Source organism: Ptychodera flava, chromosome 3 (genome assembly GCF_041260155.1).
Source record: "Ptychodera flava strain L36383 chromosome 3, AS_Pfla_20210202, whole genome shotgun sequence".
Taxonomy (NCBI): Eukaryota; Metazoa; Hemichordata; class Enteropneusta; family Ptychoderidae; genus Ptychodera; species Ptychodera flava.
This window is the reverse complement of record NC_091930.1, coordinates 821,541-843,156: the sequence shown is the minus strand read 5'-3', so window position 1 is coordinate 843,156 and position 21,616 is coordinate 821,541. Positions and strand designations below refer to the sequence as shown.

Here is a 21,616-nt window from a genome sequence, read left to right as displayed (position 1 = left end):
GAAAAATCAAAAATCAATAATCAGGAAGAGCTGTTTTGACTTTTTTAGTTCACCGATATATCCAACGTATGTATCAAAGTAAAGACAAGAAAGTGATTACGTGCACAGTACATGTATAGTGAAAGACATGTAGGTTAATATTACTTGCGAAAACACAATCCTTACAATGTAAACTTGCATATAGTACAAAGTGATGGCATTGACATTATATTGCCATGTACTGAAGTTTGATGCAACGAGTTTTCAGCATAAAAAATCAACAAAGTTAGAATACAGTGATTGATTATCATGCTAAACTCTTAACAACCATCGCACTTTTCAGTGTGTTTCCGAGTCTAATGACGATGAGAGTATTCACGTGTACAGATGGAATTATAAGAACATTGACCCTTTATCTCATTTACCTAAGTTACAATCGTATAGAGTTGTTCAACGATAAAGATTGTGTAGTATCTACCAAAATAAGAGACAACTAAATAAAGTCCACAAACAAAACCACTACTCCGTGCGTTTTTTGCCGCTGACATGAGTTGTTTGAGTCTGTATATTGAGTATGAGAGTGAAGGTACTGGGACAAAATGCCAACTTTGACAACTCGAAAACGGAAGTTTTATTAGCCTTTACTCCACAGGGTGAATCTTAAAAGGTATCTGTATGCATATTTAAAAGTAGAGAAATATTCATGGTACGTAACTAAATAAAAAAAAATGAGACATGAGACGTTTTGAAAAGAGAAATCAACAATCAATAATACAGGACGAGCTGTTTTTGACTTTTTAGTTCACTCATATTTTATATGTAAGTATCAAAGTGAAGGCACGAAAGTGATTAGACGCACAGTACAAAGTGAAACACATGTAGGTTGTCTACCTCTACCAATTAGTGGTTCTTGCAAAAACACAATCCTTACAATGTAAATTGTATATAGTACAAAGCAATGGCATTGACATTGTATTGCCATGAGCTGCCATGAGCTGAAGTTTTGTGCAGCGGTTTATAGCATAAAATATGCAACAAGGGTATAGTTAAAATTCAATTTAAATGTTAAATTCTCAACAACTATCTCAGTTTCAGCGTTTTCCGTGTCCTATGGCGATGAGAGTATTCAAGCAAACATATGTTATGATCAGAACATTGACCATCTAACTCATTTAACTAAGTTACAATCGTATAGAGTTATTCAGCAATAAAGATTGTGTATTATTTACCAAAACAAAGAAAGCAAAATCAAATTGACAAATAAAAAAGCAACTTAGTGCGTTTTTGCCGCTGACATGAGTTGTGTGAGTCTGTATATTGAGTAGAGTGAAGGTACTGGGACAAAATGCCAACTTTGACAACTCGAAAACGGAAGTTTTATTAGCTTTTACTCCACAGGGTGAATCTTAAAAGGTATCTGTATGCATATTTAAAAGTAGAGAAATATTCATGGTACGTGACTAAATAAAAAAATGAGACATGACACGTTTGGAAAGAGAAATCAGAAATCAGAAATACAGGACGAGCTGTTTTGACTTTTAGTTCACTGATATATCATATGTATGTATCAAAGTGAAGGCACGAAAGTGATTAGACGCACAGTACAAAGTGAAACACAATCATGTAGGTTGTCTACCTCAACCAATTAGTGGTTCTTGCAAAAACACAATCCTTACAATGTAAATTTGTATATAGTACAAAGCAATGGCATTGACATTGTATTGCCATGAGCTGCCATGAGCTGACGTTTTGTGCAGCGGTTTGTAGCATAAAATATGCAACAAGGGTATAGTTTAAATTCAATTTAAATGTTAAACTCTCAACAACTATCTCAGTTTCAGCGTTTTCCGTGTCCTATGGCGATGAGAGTATTCAAGCAAACAGATGGTATGATCAGAAAATTGACCATCAATCGTATAGAGTTATTAAGCAATAAAGATTGTGTATTATTTACCAAAACAAAGAAAGCAAAATCAAATCGACAAATAAAAAAGCAACTTAGTGCGTTTTTGCCGCTGACATCAGTTGTGTGAGTCTGTATATTGAGTAGAGTGAAGGTACAGGGACAAAATGCCAACTTTGACAACTCGAAAACGGAAGTTTTATTAGCTTTTACTCCACAGGGTGAATCTTAAAAGGTATCTGTATGCATATTTAAAAGTAGAGAAATATTCATGGTACGTAACTAAATAAAAAAAATGAGACATGACACGTTTTGGCAAGAGAAATCAGAAATCAATAATACAGGACGAGCTGTTTTTGACTTTTTAGTTCACTGATATATCATATGTATGTATCAAAGTGAAGGCACGAAAGTGATTAGACGCACAGTACAAAGTGAAACACATGTAGGTTGTCTACCTCAACCAATTATAGGTTCTTGCAAAAACACAATCCTTACAATGTAAATTTGTATATAGTACAAAGCAATGGCATTGACATTGTATTGCCACGAGCTGAAGTTTTGTGCAGCGGTTTGTAGCATAAAATATGCAACAAGGGTATAGTTAAAATTCAATTTAAATGTTAAACTCTCAACAACTATCGCGGTTTCAGCGTTTTCCGTGTCCTATGACGAAGAGAGTATTCAAGCAAACATATGTTATGATCAGAACATTGACCATCTAACTCATTTACCTAAGTTACAATCGTATAGAGTTATTCCGCAATAAAGATTGTGTATTATTTACCAAAACAAAGAAAGCAAAATCAAATCGACAAATAAAAAAGCAACTTAGTGCGTTTTTGCCGCCGACATGAGTTTAGGTAGTTCAGTAAGTTAAAGTAAAGTGAAGGCACTGTGACATATTGCTAAAGTTGACAATTTAAGAAAGGGGGATTTTGAAACTTTTTATTCTAAATATTGAATCTTAAAAAGTACATAGAGGCATATAGTAAAATAAATAAATATGCATGGTAAGTAATAAACAAGGACAAAAAAGAGACGACACATGTCAAAAATCAAAAGTCAACGATACAGGACGAGCTGTCTTTGACTTTTTCGTTCATTGATATATTCAACATATGTATCAAAGTGAAGGCACGAAAGTGATTACACGCATGAAGTGAAAGACATTTCAGTTTTCTTGCTTTACAAACTAGGGGTTCTTGCAAAAACACAATCTTTACAATGTAAACTTGTATATAGTACAAAGTGATGGCATTGACATTTTGGTTTCATTGCTCAGGGTTCAGTGATTGCGATATGACTGACACAAGAAGTATTATTTCGAAATGTAAAAGCCATGGCCCAGTTTTTGCGACAGAATACTTCCATTTAATGATTTTATAGAAAAAAAGTTTGTGTTTTTTCTGCTCAAACACCTTAGAATCCCACACGCTCGAACGACAAATAAATAATTTACTAAATGTCTACCTTGGTGCTTGGTGATTCTTGCAAAACACATCTTACAATGTCAACCCGTACATACTACAAAGCGATGATGTTGATATTTGTATCGTCATGTACTGAGACCTAGAAAAAGTGTTTTTCCGCTTAACCCCACCTACCCTTATTGACACCCCCAACAAGAAACTTTATTCGCCCCTCGAAAGAAATTTATGTGATTTTACGGATTAAACTTATGGCATTTCACGTTGAAAATTATAACATAATATTTAAGTTAGCCAAATAACCTTTACAGAGGAAAGAGTTTTACCCGTAAAAGCCAATGCAAGTCAGCATATTTCATGTTAGGTGTGTTGCTTTCACTAATGTGATGACCATGTAGCAAATGGAATAAAAGTAGATTATGTTTTTCAAAAAGTGGGCTTTATTTATCATAGCTTTATGACTGTCAGATTATCTTCTTCAAGAAGGGAGTTTTCGTTGCAAACGCACAAGACAAATGCCATCAGGCACATCGGGAATTTTTTAGAAGCCACTGAGATATCATTTGTACCACAGGCGACCCAGACACTATTAATATGCTTATTATTGAGTTTTTCGCACTGTTTTCTCTATCAGTTCCTCTCCTTTTCTACGTACAGTCCCTCTATGGATATAGGGACTGTGTCTTCATGCTCTGACTGATTGGAGTAATTAAAATACATGGTTATATAACCTAACCAAGCCTCTTGACTCTTTATTCATTCAACAACCCATAACAAGGACGCTTATCTCTCATATACACATCTTGTAATTAATTAGTCAACAAAACTAATTATGCTAATGCATGGACTTATCAAGGGTTGGTCAACATTGGAAAAATAGAGATTTAATGAAAAAGGAGAAGGTATGAAGATCTTGCAAAACGTGTCCCGAGGACGTCCGTAAATCTAGTGGACGCTTATATATTCATGATATGCGCAAACAAACACTGCTCATTATTCAAAAATAAACAGGAAGTTGGATCGAAAGGAACGCTGAAAACGCGCATACTTTTCGTTGCCAAGCGCAAAATTCAAACATAACCAAGCAGACATGGCCCTGCTCCATGTAACAAATGCCATCCAGAAAGTATCGACCGACCAAGCAGAAAAAGATCTCCGGAGTGGCTGTTTTATGAGCTTTCAACAAAATTATATAGATGTATGTTTCACGTCGTTGACGTCGTTTTCTGGGAGTGTATATACCAAGTATAATTTACAAACCGCGTCGTGGCACAATGGTGACACATTAGCAGCACGCACACACTGGAGAATTTTCGCCAGCACTGTGAATTTTAAACCAGTCACCGTCATTTCTCTGCACTCGCTATTAACTCCATGTCTGCCGGTAACATCGTTATTTTCTGTCTCAAACTACGTACCAGCGACAGGCCTTTGACGTCAAAGTCGGTTGTTTTCTGATATACGGTAGCAACCAAGCTCATGACTAGAATGAGTCTACGGCGTCAAAGAGTTAATCTCGCCGGTTACTTTTTTCGCCTAATAAAAGAGAATTGGTCGCTACTAGTCTTAGGAATTCATCGATTGTCAATGGCGCCTTATGCTGTTCGTTTATACTTCCCGAAAGAAGCGGCGCGCACGGGCTTTAAAACTTCTTTTGTACTTCTTTGTACTTTAGGCTAGCTATGGGTCCATAGCTGTGGTGTTTTCGGACGAGATTTCTGCCTTTTATTACGGTTGGTTTTGACTTTTACGTTTTTAACCCACCACAGCCATGGGAACGTCCATGTTCTGCCCGACAGCACGCTTGTTGCAACTTTGTTCGTCGCTATTCATCAAAAAAGCTATTCCGGGAGCAATTTTGAGGGCAGGGGAAATTTTAATTTGCTTGGGCAGGGGACATATTTTTAGGTGGAAGGGGAGAAAATTTTAGTTTTTTTGTCTGGCAGGTTGATGGTTGATTGTCCTGGGGACAGGGCTTGGCAAAAAACAATGAGAGAGGGGAAGCTACTTTTAAAACGCGGAACAGGGGAAGTTGAGCCATGGTGTTTCAGGGGATGGGGACACAGGGCAAGTACTTATACCTTTTAAAGGTTACCCAGACTACTTAGCCTATTGCGATTGACCCCACATTTCACTGTATGTACTGCGCGATGTGTGTCTGCATGGGAATGTTAATTTTCAGGGGAAATTTTTTTCACATGGCAGTGGAAAATCGACAGTTTTTTTCAATCACAGGGTAGGGTAGCTTTATGTCTGCAGGGGAAATGGAATGACAAAGTTTTGAGGGGAATTTTTCCTGGGCAGGGGAAATCGGCAAGTTTTTTCGCCACAGGGCAGGGGAGCCTAAAAAATCCACAGTGGGGAGGGGACACAGGCAAAAGTAAGTGGAGAGTGGGTAAAAATGAAGTTTGAGTGCGGCAGGGTAAGTCGAAAAATTTTAGTAGGAGGGCAAATTATGAACAGCTAATTAATTACCCTCTTGATTTAAATTAGTCAGTTCACAATATATCTTATCATAGTAAGGACTCTTTTAAAAGTGCATTGTTCGTTGGCAGCACCTCCACCCAAATTGCAATTGCCAACACTCATCAACATATTGGTCATTAGGGGTCTACCACGACCAGCAATCCGCTCAAAAAACACCAAACTATCCCCGTTTTTCCAGCTTTTTCCAACATGACTACTTGCAGACCATTCTTTTTCTGGCGTACAAGCTCAGGGCAAGGCTCAGGGCAGCCCGTCACTAAAGTCATGTGAGCGGTGACCTCGCAACATCGAAGGCAAACTGACATCACCGATGATGTCGGCCACTGTGAGAATTGTTGCCAGAACTGTGAATTTCTTAAACCAGTCACCGTCATTTCTATTCACTCGCTATCATCTCCATGTCTGCCGGTAACATATCGCTAGGGACCTGGTCAGTTTCTTCGGCCTTCGGGCCGGTGGATTCATTGGGGGTGACCTGATGTCACTTTGTATCATCAATCAGAGTGTGTATGGTCCCTCACTTTGCCAGGTAAACACATCATGGTGTGTGACTGATGTCACTTTGTATCATCAATCAGAGTGTGTATGGTCCCTCACTTTGCCAGGTAAACACATCATGGTGTGTGATTTGATGTCACTTTGTATCATCAATCAGAATGTGTGTGGTCCCTCACTTTGCCAGGTAAACACATCATGGTGTGTGACCTGATGTCACTTTGTATCATCAATCAGAGTGTGTATGGTCCCTCACTTTGCCAGGTAAACACATCATGGTGTGTGATTTGATGTCACTTTGTATCATCAATCAGAGTGTGTATGGCCCCTCACTTTGCCAGGTAAACACATCATGGTGTATGACCTGATTTCACTTTGTATCATCAATCAGAGTGTGTATGGTCCCTCACTTTGCTAGGTAAACACATCATGGTGTGTGACCTGATGTCACTTTGTATCATCAATCGGAGTGTGTATGGCCCCTCACTTTGCTAGGTAAACACATCATGGTGTGTGACTTGATGTCACTTTGTATCATCAATCAGAGTGTTGTGGTCCCTCACTTTAATAGGTAAACACATCATGGTGTGTGACTAGATGTCACTTTGTATCATCGATAAACAATATAATAGACAGGTTCAAAAAAAATTCTGCGAAAATTGAAACCGACAGAATTGAAATGTACTAAATGTCTTTACAATACAGAATATTAAACTACATTACAGATGTCAGCCTATAACTTATGTTACTACAAAGGTTGATATCAGGAAAGGAACAAACAAAATCATTTTAAGTATTCTTGCATCAATCGATTAGAGAATAACATTTTGATCCACTTACTTCCAGGAGTTCTGAAAGGGGCATAAGTAAGTAGAATTTAGATATCAAGGAGCAATGTCCACATACCTTCGTTGCATCAACGTTGTAATGTTTAAAACACTCAGAGGGTATCATAATGAGAGGTATTGTTAGAGCTGTAAGTTTTAAAATTTGAAGTAAGTAAATATATTTTGAATGCATTCTTACAGATTTATTTGTGATTTCTGTGACAAATTCCAATGGACAATATTACATTAAACTGGTCCAATAATCATTTCCATTCAAGGTTATACATTACCAGACATTTGTGATTTACAAATATAAGTAGGACCATCCTAAACAAGTGTATTCAAGGTACTTTTGTATTTCATAGAATTGTAACGTTTTGATGAGTAGAATCTTGTGTTTCATTTGATGGTGGATGTACTAGCATGGCTAGAAATTTAAAACAGGTTGGGACTAAGAACGATGCCTACATCCTTCACATTCTGTATTGGAGTAAGGTTATTAAGACAATATTTCTCAAGGTTTAAATCTTCGTAGATATTTTTCATCAAGCTATTTTCCCTTCATAAATGTTACGATTTCAATCCATGGTGTGGATGGCACCAATATAATTTAGGCACTTACACTGGCTCTTTATTTGCATATTACTTAAACTTTCATGATAAGTGACATTTGTCCAAATTTACAGTGCTAAATTAGAAGAAACCTACTGCTGATACTGATGTAACAATGATCTGATTATAGCTTGACACTCTTAACATTATCGGTTGAAATGCTTGCTAAATTATATACTAACAAAGTGGTGTTATCATTGGCGTTGTAAATCCATTGACTGCATCACATAAACTGCCTAGATATACTAATTTTGCCAATGCAACTGTCTTTATAGACATTTTAGAATGTCTTGTCGAAATATATCAATTTAAGTACAACGAATATTTATATTAGCAATACTGATGCACAATTACACGTAACATGGCAATCAGTGGCGTATTCAGTTCGCATCGTGGGTGGTCCCTCCTCACTTTGACACGTAGACCTGTGCGTGTGTAAAATGATGTCACTATGTACTGTATACGTGAATGTGTGTAAGATGTTTCACTTTGATACGTAAACCTGCCTCTACATCACTTTGTATGTACAAAGTGGGAACCCTAAAAAAGCCGTTTTCAAGGAAAAGAAGTAGCCCACGTTGTTCAGCAACCTCTTTTATGTCAGATTCTGCAATTTTTATTTAGAAATAATCATTCCTTACCCATTGTTTCACTTTGTACTTTTGTATTTTCACTTTGTACCATATGAACAAGCGTGTCACACTTTGTACCATAGACTTGCTGTTGTGTGTGTGTGTGTGTGTGTGTATGTGTAAAATGTAGCGTTATTGTAGCGGAGAGCACATAGATTTTGATACTAAAACAACAAATTAACGAAATTAGAACGGCCACCACGTCGTGTGAAACAATACATGTACACTGTGCTCACTCTACAGTCAAAAATTAAAATACCAAATTTCACTAAAATGAGGCTTTTAAAGCTCTATTCCGTTGCACTGGCTTTGAAATGAGAAGAAGCTGAACAGTAGATTTTTTAAAAGACGTAGCCTAGTCGAGGACCCCTCATTGGTTATGGTATATGAAACCTTTCAGTATAAGAGTAGTATATACAGTAACCAAAGAGGGATCCTGGTTTCCAACGCACCTTGTACATGCACCTCATAGGGCAGCGAATTTCTGATCTAGCCTGTGTTACTGTACAAAGCAATCAAATACTGATTCAACAGTACACTACGTCCTGTTATCATGGATCAACTAGATATTTGCAAGTTATTTGCCTGGCATGGCCAACTAATTCTCATTGTAAAAAATTTGCCTATTTCATTTAAGGTAGAATGCACCTCGGAGACAGATATTTGGACTCTCCAATTACTATTTTTTCCTGATCTTCTACTCATGAAGGGTCTTGTAAACTCCTGGTGTTAGAACAATTTTCACCGTCTCAGTTCCACAAAAATCTTATAACTTTAGTTTTTCCATGGAGTTTACACAGGGTGTTACCAATACTTTGAATTTCAAGTATTGGTAAATCTTTTTTTTTGTTTCGCCAGCCACAAAATTTGCACGGTGATCCCCATTTTACCTCTTTTGAAAGAGAATTGTTGGAAGATGGAAGCTTCCTTAAGGAAAGTTTTAGCAAAAGTTTACATCTTTCACTTTCGAGGCACATACTACCTTAACGCATTACAGCCCCCCCCTCCCCACTGACAACTTTTAAGGTTCAATATTCTGATGTATCAAATGGTTTCTCCCAGTGTTGTAATACCCAGTATTCATCTTGTAAACATAGTTTAGACCATAAACTACATTATCACATATTTTTTAAATACAGTTTTTTCTTGTTGACAAAATAAATTCCCCTACAGCCCATTCTCACCTTACCAGCCCCTCTGTTGTAGTCCGGGTTTAAAAGCCACAAGTTTCTCGTCTTCACATGGCAGCTATTACTGGCTGTGAGGGCCATCATATCCACCCCTTGACCCACCTACAACCAGCAGAAGTTTGCTTCGTCAATCTTCTGTGCTTTGATATATGTGCATGTATGCCAACAGACTTAGAGCAAGTCTATTAAAAAATGTTAACCGTTGAAAACATGCTTGTAAATATTATGTAAATCTTTCAATGACTTAAATAATGAAATACATTCCTGGTTTACCACAATTATACAAAAGTACATAATATCACCTGTATTAAAAAAAATGTTCATCCAAATGACCATTACAGTATACAGATGTTAAAAATTAACATGAGAATAGATAAACACTAAATTTACGTCATACTTATTGTAATACTTTCTTCGGCCTGTTCACTTCGGAATTTCACTTTATTTTCTGACACAGCAATTAGTTGCGGTTTGATTCAGAAAAACTTTTATTCATGGTGTATTTACAAAATTAATGTATTTCCTTTGGTTACACAAAATTGTGAGTTAAACACACTCACCATTCTGGAACAATTGCTAGGTTTTAAAGCTTTAAATTTAATATCCTAGGATTTATCAGTTGAGAAAAGCTGCTGTTTTACACAAACTACAGGTCTATTTTTCAAAACTAAGATTTCGCTTGCACTCTTTCATCTGCACCATTGTGACTGCTCATAAATCAAACATAGATTGGAGATACAGCAATCAATAACGTTTTTTTTTACTTCATATTTAATTTATATAGCATTTATTGCTTTTGTGAAAATTGTTATTTGATCAATGACTAGAGAATAACACATGAATCAAATGTACCAGTATATGCATATGAAATAAATAATTCCTAAAAAATTCAGTAGGGCACTTTTCCAATTGAAACTAATTTAGTATCAATAAATTCTACAATTATGAAATCTTTTTTAATTAAGTTAGAACGCACCCCGGGAACAGATATGCTGACTCTAAAACTTTTACAATTCTCTTCTGATATACCACATGTGGGGATTCATTTTAAGGCTCATGGTGAAAGAAAATTTTTTACCGGCTTAGTTTTTCGAAATTCGAAATTTTTATTTTTCTCCATAGAGTATAACACAGGGATGGTAGCCATTTTGAATTTAAAATATCAGTAAATCTTGGGTGCTTTGTTTCTCTAGTACCAAAATTTGCACGGTGACCCCCTATTTTTAGGGGCCCAAGCCGACCGGCTGGGCCCCTATTGGTTTTATAGGAGTTCAACTTTCTTCTACTTCTTCTTCTTCTTCTTCCGCTCTTTTTTTGTCGACCTAGAACTCAAACACCGCTTACCGCAAACTTCTGAAACTTGCAGGGCTAATAGGTACCTATGAGATCTCGTGCACCTGGGTATACAAATTTTGATTGGTCACGTGACCTGGCGGCCATATTGGATTTTCCAAAAATCTAAAAATGGCTTCTCCAGATAACCTAGGGGTCTAGTCGATTTGAAATTTTTTGTAAAGCAAGCATGGCCTAAGGTCTTAAGAATTTGCCAATAAAATCGCATGCGGTCACGTGACCTTGGCCGCCATATTGGATTTTGAAAAATATCAATTTAATCTTTAAAAATCTTCTTCTCCAGAACCAAAACACCGATTCGACTAAAATTTCACATGTAACATCTTAAGTGTGATGTCTTTCAAGTTTGCGAAAGGCGTTTTGATCGGTCACGTGGTTTGGCCGCCATATTGGATTTTGCGAAAATCGTGATTTAATCTTTAAAATCATCTTCTCCAGAACCAACACACTGATTCTACTGAAATTTGATAAATAGCATCTTAAGTGTGATCTCTTTCAATTTTGCGGAAGGCGTTTTGATCAGTCACGTGGTCTGGCCGCCATATTGGATTTTGCGAAAATCGTGATTTAATGTTCAAAAATCTTCTTCTCCAGAACCAACACACCGATTCGACTAAAATTTCACATGTAACATCTTAAGTGTGATCTCTTTCAAGTTTGCGAAAGGCATTTGATCGGTCACGTGGTTTGCCGCCATATTGGATTTTGCGAAAATCGTGATTTAATCTTTAAAAATCTTCTTCTCCAGAACCAACACACCGATTCTACTGAAATTTGATATGTAACATTTAAGTGTGATGTCTTTCCAGTTTGCAAAAGGCGTTTTGATCGGTCATGTGGTTTGGCCACCATATTGGATTTTGCGAAAATCATGATTTAATCTTTAAAAATCTTCTTCTCCAGAACCAACCCACCGATTTGACTTAAATTTGACATGTAACATCTTAAGTGTTGTCTCTTTCAAGTTTGCGAAAGGTTTTTTGATCGGTCACGTGGTTTGGCCGCCATATTGGATTTTGTGAAAATCGTGATTAAATCCTTAAAAATCTTCTTCTCCAGAATCAACTAACCGATTCGACTGAAATTTGACATGTAACATAAAAAGTGTGATCTCTTTCAAGTTTGCGAAAGGCGTTTTGATCGGTCACGTGGTTTGGCCGCCATATGGATTTTCCGTAAAATATTAAATTCCAAGTGAAACGTACAGTAACTATTAGATGATGTTCAAAATCCTACTTTTCAAGCTCGAATTTTGCACATAATATCATTAGTGCAAGATTTTTCAACCATGTTAACCGCTTGGGCCCCGCCAACGCTGCTTGCAGCTTTAATTATTCTTGATTTTGAAAGAGAATGATTGAAAGATTCCCTTGAAGAAAGTTAGGGCAAAAGTTAAGTCTTTCACTTTCGAGGTGCATACTACCTTAAAGTGGCACTCCCACCTGGTAATATTTTTAAAACCATATTTTTAATGCGAATGGTCGATATTTTACATGACCATTACGCGCGGATCGCGAGATATCGATACCCAACATGTCATTTCCAAAGCGTATTTTTCACTTCCCGAAGTTTTACGACCGTTTCTGATTATGACCCGAAATCCCATAGCTTAGTTGACAATGGCCCCAGTGCTGAACGTTCGATATTCGGAAGCTGAATTTAGGTTGGCCACCGGAATTCAAACTTTTACTTTTTGAGGACATGCTTTTATCGATATCTTGCGATCAGCGTGCAGTCACCACGTCAAATATCGATGGTTGGCATTAAAAAAAACTGTGTTTTAAAAATGTTACTAAGTGGGAGTGCCACTTTAAATTCAAATTATAATACTCATATTTTGACATACATTAGCATATAACAGTCATTTATCTTTAAACATATTTTCTTTAGCTCTCAATGCTGGAATATGTATGACTGTATGACCATCTCTATTATTCATCCATGGTATCACACAAATATTAAGTAACTAATAAATAATTGTATAATTGAGGTGAGTTCAGAAGTTTTACACGGCTACCCTGTCACAGAGTCCAATTTACTCTGTCAGTATGAAGAGCAATGCATTTTAGTATTATTCCCTTGTACATTTTTCTCATCTGTTCAAAAAAATCATAGAGATTTTAGAATCCTAGGACCAGGAAGTAAACCACATAGATATGCTATCCTGTACTTTAATAAAATATAATCAAATAAGTGCCCTGTCCTACAACTTACAAGTACCATGGAGCTGCATGTGGAAACGGATTCGTTTCTAGCTCCATCCAAGTATTGACACGACCTCGAAGTTGAGCCATTGTGTGTGGCATGTCATAGACCCTCTCGAGAGTCTATGGGCAAATAGTGAATACTGACTATTTTCCAAAAGTTAATGACAATCTCTTTATTAAAAACTTTCGTGTTGCACAATAGTTTACGCAACTTCAAGTATTATCCAACTGCAAGCAGGGACCCTAACTAAGTCAAGCCAGCCCTAGCTTTTGTTTTGTTTACTTTTAGTTTAAATAATAGTGACTTACAATATCAACGATCCCTTGTTTATCTCATATTTTTCCGTCGTATCTTTTCAAGATTGCGTACACCTAACAGCGTTGTGTTAAAGTTACACGTGAGACGAAATTTCGCAAAAATTCTCTAGGAAGTGTGTTTTCCACTGACAATGAGAATTGCCCAGGTTCAATAACATGCACACCTCCATTTGTCTTCACACCTCGCACCTCAAGGACGTGCATGTTTTGAAGGTATGTGGACGAACGAAGAAACCTCGCTTCCTAGACATACTGTGATGAACCTGGGTCATTTCAGGGATCAGAAACGCTACCGAGTCTCGTAAACTTTGAATTCATTTCGGTAAAGAACTTAAGTGAGATCATGGTCACGAACTTCTTTGAGTTGAGAAGCTACAGGTACTGTACAGATTGTGCAACACACGTCGGCCATTTTGAGTATTGACAGCCAGCTTGGCGAGATTACCACTGAGAAAGTGGTAAATCTTGACCAGTCACACTTAATACCTCAATATCATTTGGCAACACTTACCTTGCACTAGGTATGCTGTCCATGTTGTGTAAATGAAAAATAAATATTTTTTGTAAATGACGCATCTTTCTCGGTTGAAGTTCTTCAAAACTTTCACAAGCGACGTGTATGAACGTTCACAAAGTTTCCCCGCTTTACGTTGACATCGGGGAATATATATCCTGATTGAACGGTCGTAGTTTCACAAAATTGTAACAATTCCAATCAGAGCATGGTGGCTGAGTGTTCATCGACCAGCGATGACAGCTATGGACGGAAGAATCATTGAAAAACAGCGGCGAATCCCACAAGTTCTCGGACGTTGTCTCAATCGATGGACGTTCACAAATTTCACGCCAGCCAAAATCAACCTACTTAATTATTCATGAAGTGGCGCAGGTTGACTGAGTAAATTTACATAACAGAAGCGTGATAGCGTTGCTATGGCATTTCATTCAACAAACTCTGATTTTCATTCAAATTGAACATCCAGCGGCCTGTTCAACTAAACGATGACTGTTCTACACGACAGACTCGAGGCAGCTGAAATCTTCTTCAGCAACTTCGTGTAACCGTTGTCAAAACATGGCTTGCCCAGACAATTTACAACCGTTAACCGTGACTTACATGTATGTACGTGGGCAATTAATAGTGAAAGATTACATAGCACAGTGGCTAAAACGACTCCCAAACTCAACCAGTCACTTTCATTTTGAACACGATAATTTAAAGTATCAGTCTTGTATTTACAAATAACCACGCACAGAAAATCTTTGTTTTCCCCCACATACTGCATGACAACTCTTGAGTGCTGACGTCAGATATATTAGCATGACAAGACACTGTTGTTATCTTCCAACAAGGATGCGATAAGGAAAGTAATGACGTCATTTTGCATTACATGTAGAGAAACAATAGGGTACCTGACGTATATACAACAGTTTGGCTGATATTCTTGTACCTGTGTTTTTGCAACAGCATATACTGTCTTGTTGTGTAAGCTCCAACAAGCCGTAGCCTGATCCGGATATTTCAAACTGTGTGTGACAATGGCTTCAACGTCGCAATGTAAAATACCGTAATTGAAAGCCTGTCATCAAAGCATAGTCCCCAAGGCATGTCTTTTCAAGGCTCCAACACGACCCGAATCATAAAAGCTTAGTTTATTACCATTGATGACGAAGAGACAAAAACCCAAACAGGATATGAAAATTCTGGTGGAGTTTAGACAATCCCATTGGATTTAGACAATCCCATTGGTCTGCACAGCATCTCATGCTTGTAGCCTTATTTGCAATTATCCCACCACACCCATTCCCTGATTTCAAAAATTAGGGGGTTATTCCTGATTAATTTCCTTCTATATTTCTCATAATAAGGGTGTCTTTTGTTGAAAAATCCTTGATATTAAAGGCCCGATAGCTGTATCTTTTTCGCATTATTTTTGTGATTTTACTTCCAAACTAAAACAAGTTCATTGGAATGTACTCATTGAGGAGTATTTACACAGATAGAATAAACTGTCCGCTGAGACTACAGGTGCATTTTTGAGCAAGATAAATAATAAATGTTTGCCCTAACATAAAATGGCGCCCTCATGCAAATAAAGCAAAAACACAGTACGCAGTGCATATATGAATCTTCACGGAAACAACAGAGTAGTCCAATGTTATGCACAGTACTGAATGTTTTCCACTCGGATACCATATGCCATGTTTTCTTTGTAATGTCACTAACTTTGAAAATGGCGGGAAATCAAAATAACGGTAAAATTTAAATTTTCTTGTCCAATTTTTCAATGGTAAAAGACTACATCCTTTAAATTTGTAGAATTTAAAGAAAACCAGAGAAAAAAGAAAGCTTTTTTCAGGTTCACAAATTTCAAAAGCTACAGCTACAGTGGCTTTAAGGTGTTTTGATATTTTGTGGAACAAATTTTGGTATACTCTTCCCTGTGATTGTGTGCCACTACCGGGAAAGATGCTCCACAAGACAATATCACTTTGAAGTCTTAATTTAAATAAATGTGCCACATATTGCAATTACAATGTCCTTATTGTCACCGTATCACGTCAGAGAGAGAGAGAGAGAGAGAGAGAGAGAGAGAGAGGAGAGAAGAGAGAGAGAGAGAGAGAGAGAGAGAGAGAGAGAGAGGGAGGGAGAGAGAGAGAGAGGGGGGAGGGAGGGAGGGGGGCTGGGTCATAGACAATGGACCAAAATTAAATAGGATAAACCGATACATTTCGGCGGCATTTTCCTTTACCAATAAACTTTTATTTACGTTATTGTACATGTTTTAATTTGTCAAGTTTCATTTTGTTGTTGTTGTTTTGGGTTTTGTGTGTGTTTGTGTTCTGTTAGTCGTTTTGGGGGTTAACTTGTCCTGATGATGTATCCATATACCAATATAAATGCCTGACTTTTGCATCCAATACAAACATACAATTAATGCAGAAGATGCGCCTTTTTTAAATTATAAACTTTGTAGTCTTAATTTGAAGAAATTTGCCGCATTACGGTTTCTTACGGTTTTGCCTCAGAGTTTGTTCCTCGGCGGGTATTTTAATTTTAGATCCACATTACGTCACTGATCGGAGGGTAATGTCAGCTTGAGCTTCTCCGACTGCTTTCCCGCACAGGTCTATCGATCGTATCATGACTTGCTGTGCAATGATGACGTCATTCATATCTGTGCCATCGTCAAGCACCCATGATTCCCGCTGCCAACGTCATCGTCAGAAATGAAATCGGAATGTAGTCGTATTGATTTCTATTTCATTTCTGTCAATTAAAACTCAAAATCCCTCCACTACGTGGACCATAACTACTTTTGGGATCATTTTCATCCGACGAGTAGGGTTATAGCTAATAGGATAATTTTTGTTAGAAAAGTTTTAATTTGTCAGATATTCGGCAGCGAAGCTAGTTTCTCGTTCGCCGAGGTTAAGTTTTCTTTCTCAATAGTGGCGCTGCAACGTTCGGAAGTGTTATATCTGAGCTGCACAAAGTAAGTGAGGCTACCCACAATTCTCCATGATCTGTACACACGGAGATCACTCATTGAACTGAAGAACATTTCTTCTGTACACAGAACAACTTGGTCCATATTTCAAAATTCTGGCAACATAATTCTGATAATCATAATTTTCTGATTTCTCACTGTGAATAATGATAAGATCAACACCTTTTCGCGGAGGTGATAGCAATTTTGTAATTTTGTCGACATAGAGTTTTGACAGCCATACACAATATTTTATAAAAAAACTAAAGGAATAAGTTGCATCTGTATTGGCAATAGAAAGGGTATTGATTTTTTTAATGTTAGTAATAAAGGAAATTTGCATGTCTGACCATCTTAGTTGCTGATAACTTTATCTTGACAAGTGTGCAAAATTTAGCACCTCCAAACATCGACTTCTCATTCAATTTACTCTTGAATTTTAAACATAATAATTTTGGAACATTATTTTAACAAATAATCCTGAACTTAACTTTTAAGTTAAAAAATGTTAAGAAACTGATAAAATTTAAAAAGCCGTTAGCAAAAATTGTCTGAGTGAACAAATCAAGGGGAATTGTAGGTAGCCTCACTTACTGTGCTGCAGCTACCGAAATGACGGGCTTACAAACAATAGGAAATAATTACAAAAAATAGAAAAGCCGGTACAAATAGACAAGTAGAATTACAGACAGAAACGACATTAAGTCAAATGCCAAATTTGTCCAAAATTGAACGAAGAACATTAATTTCATAGACAATTTAAAAAACTTCTTTATTCAGTCGTTGTAATTCAACAAGTGTTAGCTGCCATATAGCTGAATGTTGCAAATTACTCATAAAAACAATTAAGTCGAACTCATCGACCCTGTGTTTCTTCCTGACGGGGATCTCATAACATTGTGGGAATCTTTACTTGGCATTAACGGTTGGGGCGCTCTTCTGCGGGGTGCTTTTTCCGAGACAACTGCAAAGCGTTGCACAAAACCCGGCGGATCAATAAAATATGTTTGTACTTAGGGCCAAAACAATGTGTCTGTTTTTTCGCATTCAGCAACAGTGATGCAACTACGCGATTTTCTTTTTTCTTTCTTATTGTTTTTAACAATGTTGGTTTGCTGAAACAGTTATTGTCCTTTATCACTGGCTGCATAATATTTTTGGAAATGAAAACAGGGATATCAGGGATAGCTGTACTGATGAGTATGTATGATATATGACGCGCGCGATGACCAGAAACAATTTTTTGGCCTTATGATTTTTTCTCTAATCATGTACATTTGAACACAGTCCCTCCACCCTTGGGGACTGCGAATTGAATATTAAGCCAATGTCAAATTTAATGTGCCTCGGGGAGAGATATTTCTCAAACTTTTACATTTCTTTTGTGCTCTACCACTCATGTTGGTACATTTTTAGGTTCTTTGGATGAGAAAAATGTTCACTGCCTCAGGTCATCAAACTGTCACGGTTCAGAAACAGGCCGGTACGAAACTGCACATACAATTGTGAAAATTGTATTACTTATCTGTGTCACCAATCGAATCACATTGTTAACCTGTTGTAAAACTTGTTCAAATTTTGAAAGTGATATCAAAGTAGATTGGTTGGAAATTTTAGCGCCAAAGTAATCAAAGCATACGTATACATGCTCGCGCGCGCACTAACAAACACACATACACACATACATACACGGATGCACACACATACATACATACATACATACATACATACATACATACATACATACATACATACATACATACATACATACATACATACATACATACATACATACATACATACATACATACATACATACATACATACATACATACATACATACATACATACATACATACATACATACATACATACATACATACATACATACATGGAGCTATCAGGTTTTCTTGTAACAGGCTTTGCACATTGTACGTTTACAGTCTACATGGAATCTAATACGAGACCTTCTTGGTTGCCGTATAGGCATGTGGTGTTTTATTACTTTTAACAGTCAAAACAAGAAGCAAAGGTAGGATTTTCAGAAATTTAAGCAGGAAAACTTTACATTTTTGACTCAATAATCTTAAAACTCCATCAATGGATAATAAAAGATTGAATCGTAACAATGTTTTTATCACTTTGTACTCACTTTTGAATGGAAAACAATACCTTTGATTGTGTACTCTATACATATTTAAATTATCATTTGTAATCTGCATGATTATTGTCCAAACTGTGTAGCGCTCGAAGTCAACTACCCGTCAAGAGTTCGGGCTTATTATATGTAGGTCACTGTCATGGCCAAGTTGTCCATAAAACGGGAACATTCATCGGGGCCAGGGAGTCACCTAAGTTGAAATATTTACCCTGTACCAGAAATCAAACACGACGACATAGGTAAAATCCACGGGCACTTGTGACCATTCTGACTGTAAGATCTACAATCTGCCAAAATTTTATTTGTTTTTGAAAACAAACAAACATTTACACTGTCCTGTCTTTCAAATTGTACAACACTAATTTTAAACATTCAGGAAAAGGTCGAAACGCGAAGTGACACGCGAATTATATTCGGCACGATACAAAATTGTTAAGTCTGCTAAGAAAACATATAGAACAATAACAAGTTACAGAAGAATTGTTCAATGTCATTGCTCGCTCTCTCTCTCTCTCTCTCTCTCTCTCTCTCTCTCTCTCTCTCTCTCTCTCTCTCTCTCTCTCTCTCTCCAGCTTTCTACAAAGTGCACGTCATTTCAGAAAAAAAAAACTGTTTGGAATCAAACAGACACTGCCTCTCATAAAGAGGATTATGGACGTGTCATAGCCTTTTGCTTTACATGGAAATCGTAATCCAGTAAGTTCATTTCCAAAAAAGACAAAGACAACTGTAAGTACAAGCGTTGATCTGCAAGATTGGTGACGTTTTCAACAAGAAAAATATTCTCTGATAGCGTAATTAATCATAGCGCCCTCTTGCGATATGATGTCTCGCTCGATGAATTCGGTTGAACCTGCTCGCAACTGGCAATTCGGTTGTAACATGGCGACCCTTGCTTGTGTACTTCTGTCCTCAATCGTCATGAAAATTTATGAATACTGCGGAAATAATACTGGTTTTGAAGTTATCAAGGCGTCGCTACATACAAGTCCAGGTATGTTTTCAAACACACATCTCTGTGAAAACTTATCTTTTTGCCAAAACGGTGCAACGGGCTGTCTGTTTAACGAAACATGTGAAATCTGCTGCCGGATTCATCTCAAAAAAATGAAAATGTCCAAACTTTAATAGTTTTGTAGTACACACCAACTATTTTAGTCACATTAGGAAAATTCAAATGTTTTATCCAAAATTGACTTAAAATACCCAAATTTTGAAATTTTACATCAAAAATTCAACATTTTGAGCCCATCTATAGGCTAGCATTGTGTTGTGTAAAACTAGTCTTGAAAGTTATAGATTTTCACCAGAAAAATACGTGCAGTGCAGTCTTGACATGTATATTGTAATGTCTGCTTCTTTGTATGTGTCTGTACACTCATGCACACATCTGTGAAAGTTAAAGAAATTAGTCTCACAAATATTTCGCAAAAAATTGCAACTGGTGCTGTCAAAAAATACACAAAAATGTATAATCGACAGTATTTTTCAAAACATTTTCATAAAACAGTTAGTCGAAGTGAAAGGCTTCAATGTTTGATTCAAAATTACCATTAAATTAAAGACCCTCCAGGGTCTATTATTAAATATGCGAATTACTGAAACAACAGCAAAAAATACACATTTACAACTTGTCAGCTGCAATTTGTTGTGTAAAATTTGTCAGGAAATTTACAGATTTTCACTAGAGATATCCCTGCAGAGTTGACATGATGTGGTGTCATGTCTACTTATATGTACAGTAGTTTAACACAGTAATCCTGTGTTACAACTAATCTGTATGGATTATCCTTACACAGTGCAATGTAAAGGGGTCTCTCTAACTGACCTTGACCTTTATAGCTGAGAAATTCACCATCACAATTGAAGTGAACCACTCTATCCCCATAGTAATCACAAACATATATGCCATCTTGTTTGTGATCAAAACACAAACCCCAGGGTCCTATTAAGTATCCCTTGCCAATGTCTCTTATACTTTGCATCTTGTGATTCAAAACATGAACACATTTACTGACAAAATCTGACACAAAAATACATTTCTTATTTATAATCAGACCCCAGGGATATTTGACTTGTCCTTTTCCAGTTCTTGCAATGTGTTCACCAGATTTATGATATTTTCTCACATATCCTCCATTCTGTCACCAATGAATATAAAACCATCAGGACTCCAGCAGATACCGGTAGGATCAATTCCTTCTGTGTGTCCAAAACATTTCAAAATCTTGCTTTGTCCAGAACTCACTACAACTTGTTCATTCCTGTAATCACTCATAAAGTATTGGTCATTGTCTTCATCCACTGTGACATTCCATGGATTAAATGACTGTGGGAATGCATGGAATTGTAAGGTGAGATCACAGCAGAGTTTGATTGGATCAATAACCTGAACTCTATGATTCTCTCTATCACATATAACCCATTGACCGTTCTTCTTGATATATATTCCATAAGCTCCATCAAATCGTCCCGGTATTGATCCATACCCAAACACTTTCAGGACACTCCCCTTGACCAGATGGCCTTCG

At 37.0% G+C, this 21,616-nt stretch overlaps 1 protein-coding gene and 1 long non-coding RNA gene across 3 annotated transcripts in view; both read right to left on the bottom strand.

Annotated features, from left to right (window-relative positions):
* LOC139124508 (uncharacterized) overlaps positions 1-13,959 on the bottom strand; it is a 29,990-nt gene extending 16,031 nt beyond the window's left edge. The window contains exon 1 of the long non-coding RNA XR_011549935.1: positions 13,945-13,959. This is a non-coding gene — a long non-coding RNA (uncharacterized lncRNA). The remainder of the gene's footprint in view (positions 1-13,944) is intronic.
* LOC139129402 (E3 ubiquitin-protein ligase TRIM71-like) overlaps positions 1-21,616 on the bottom strand; it is a 143,683-nt gene that overhangs the window by 84,355 nt on the left and 37,712 nt on the right. The window lies entirely within an intron of this gene.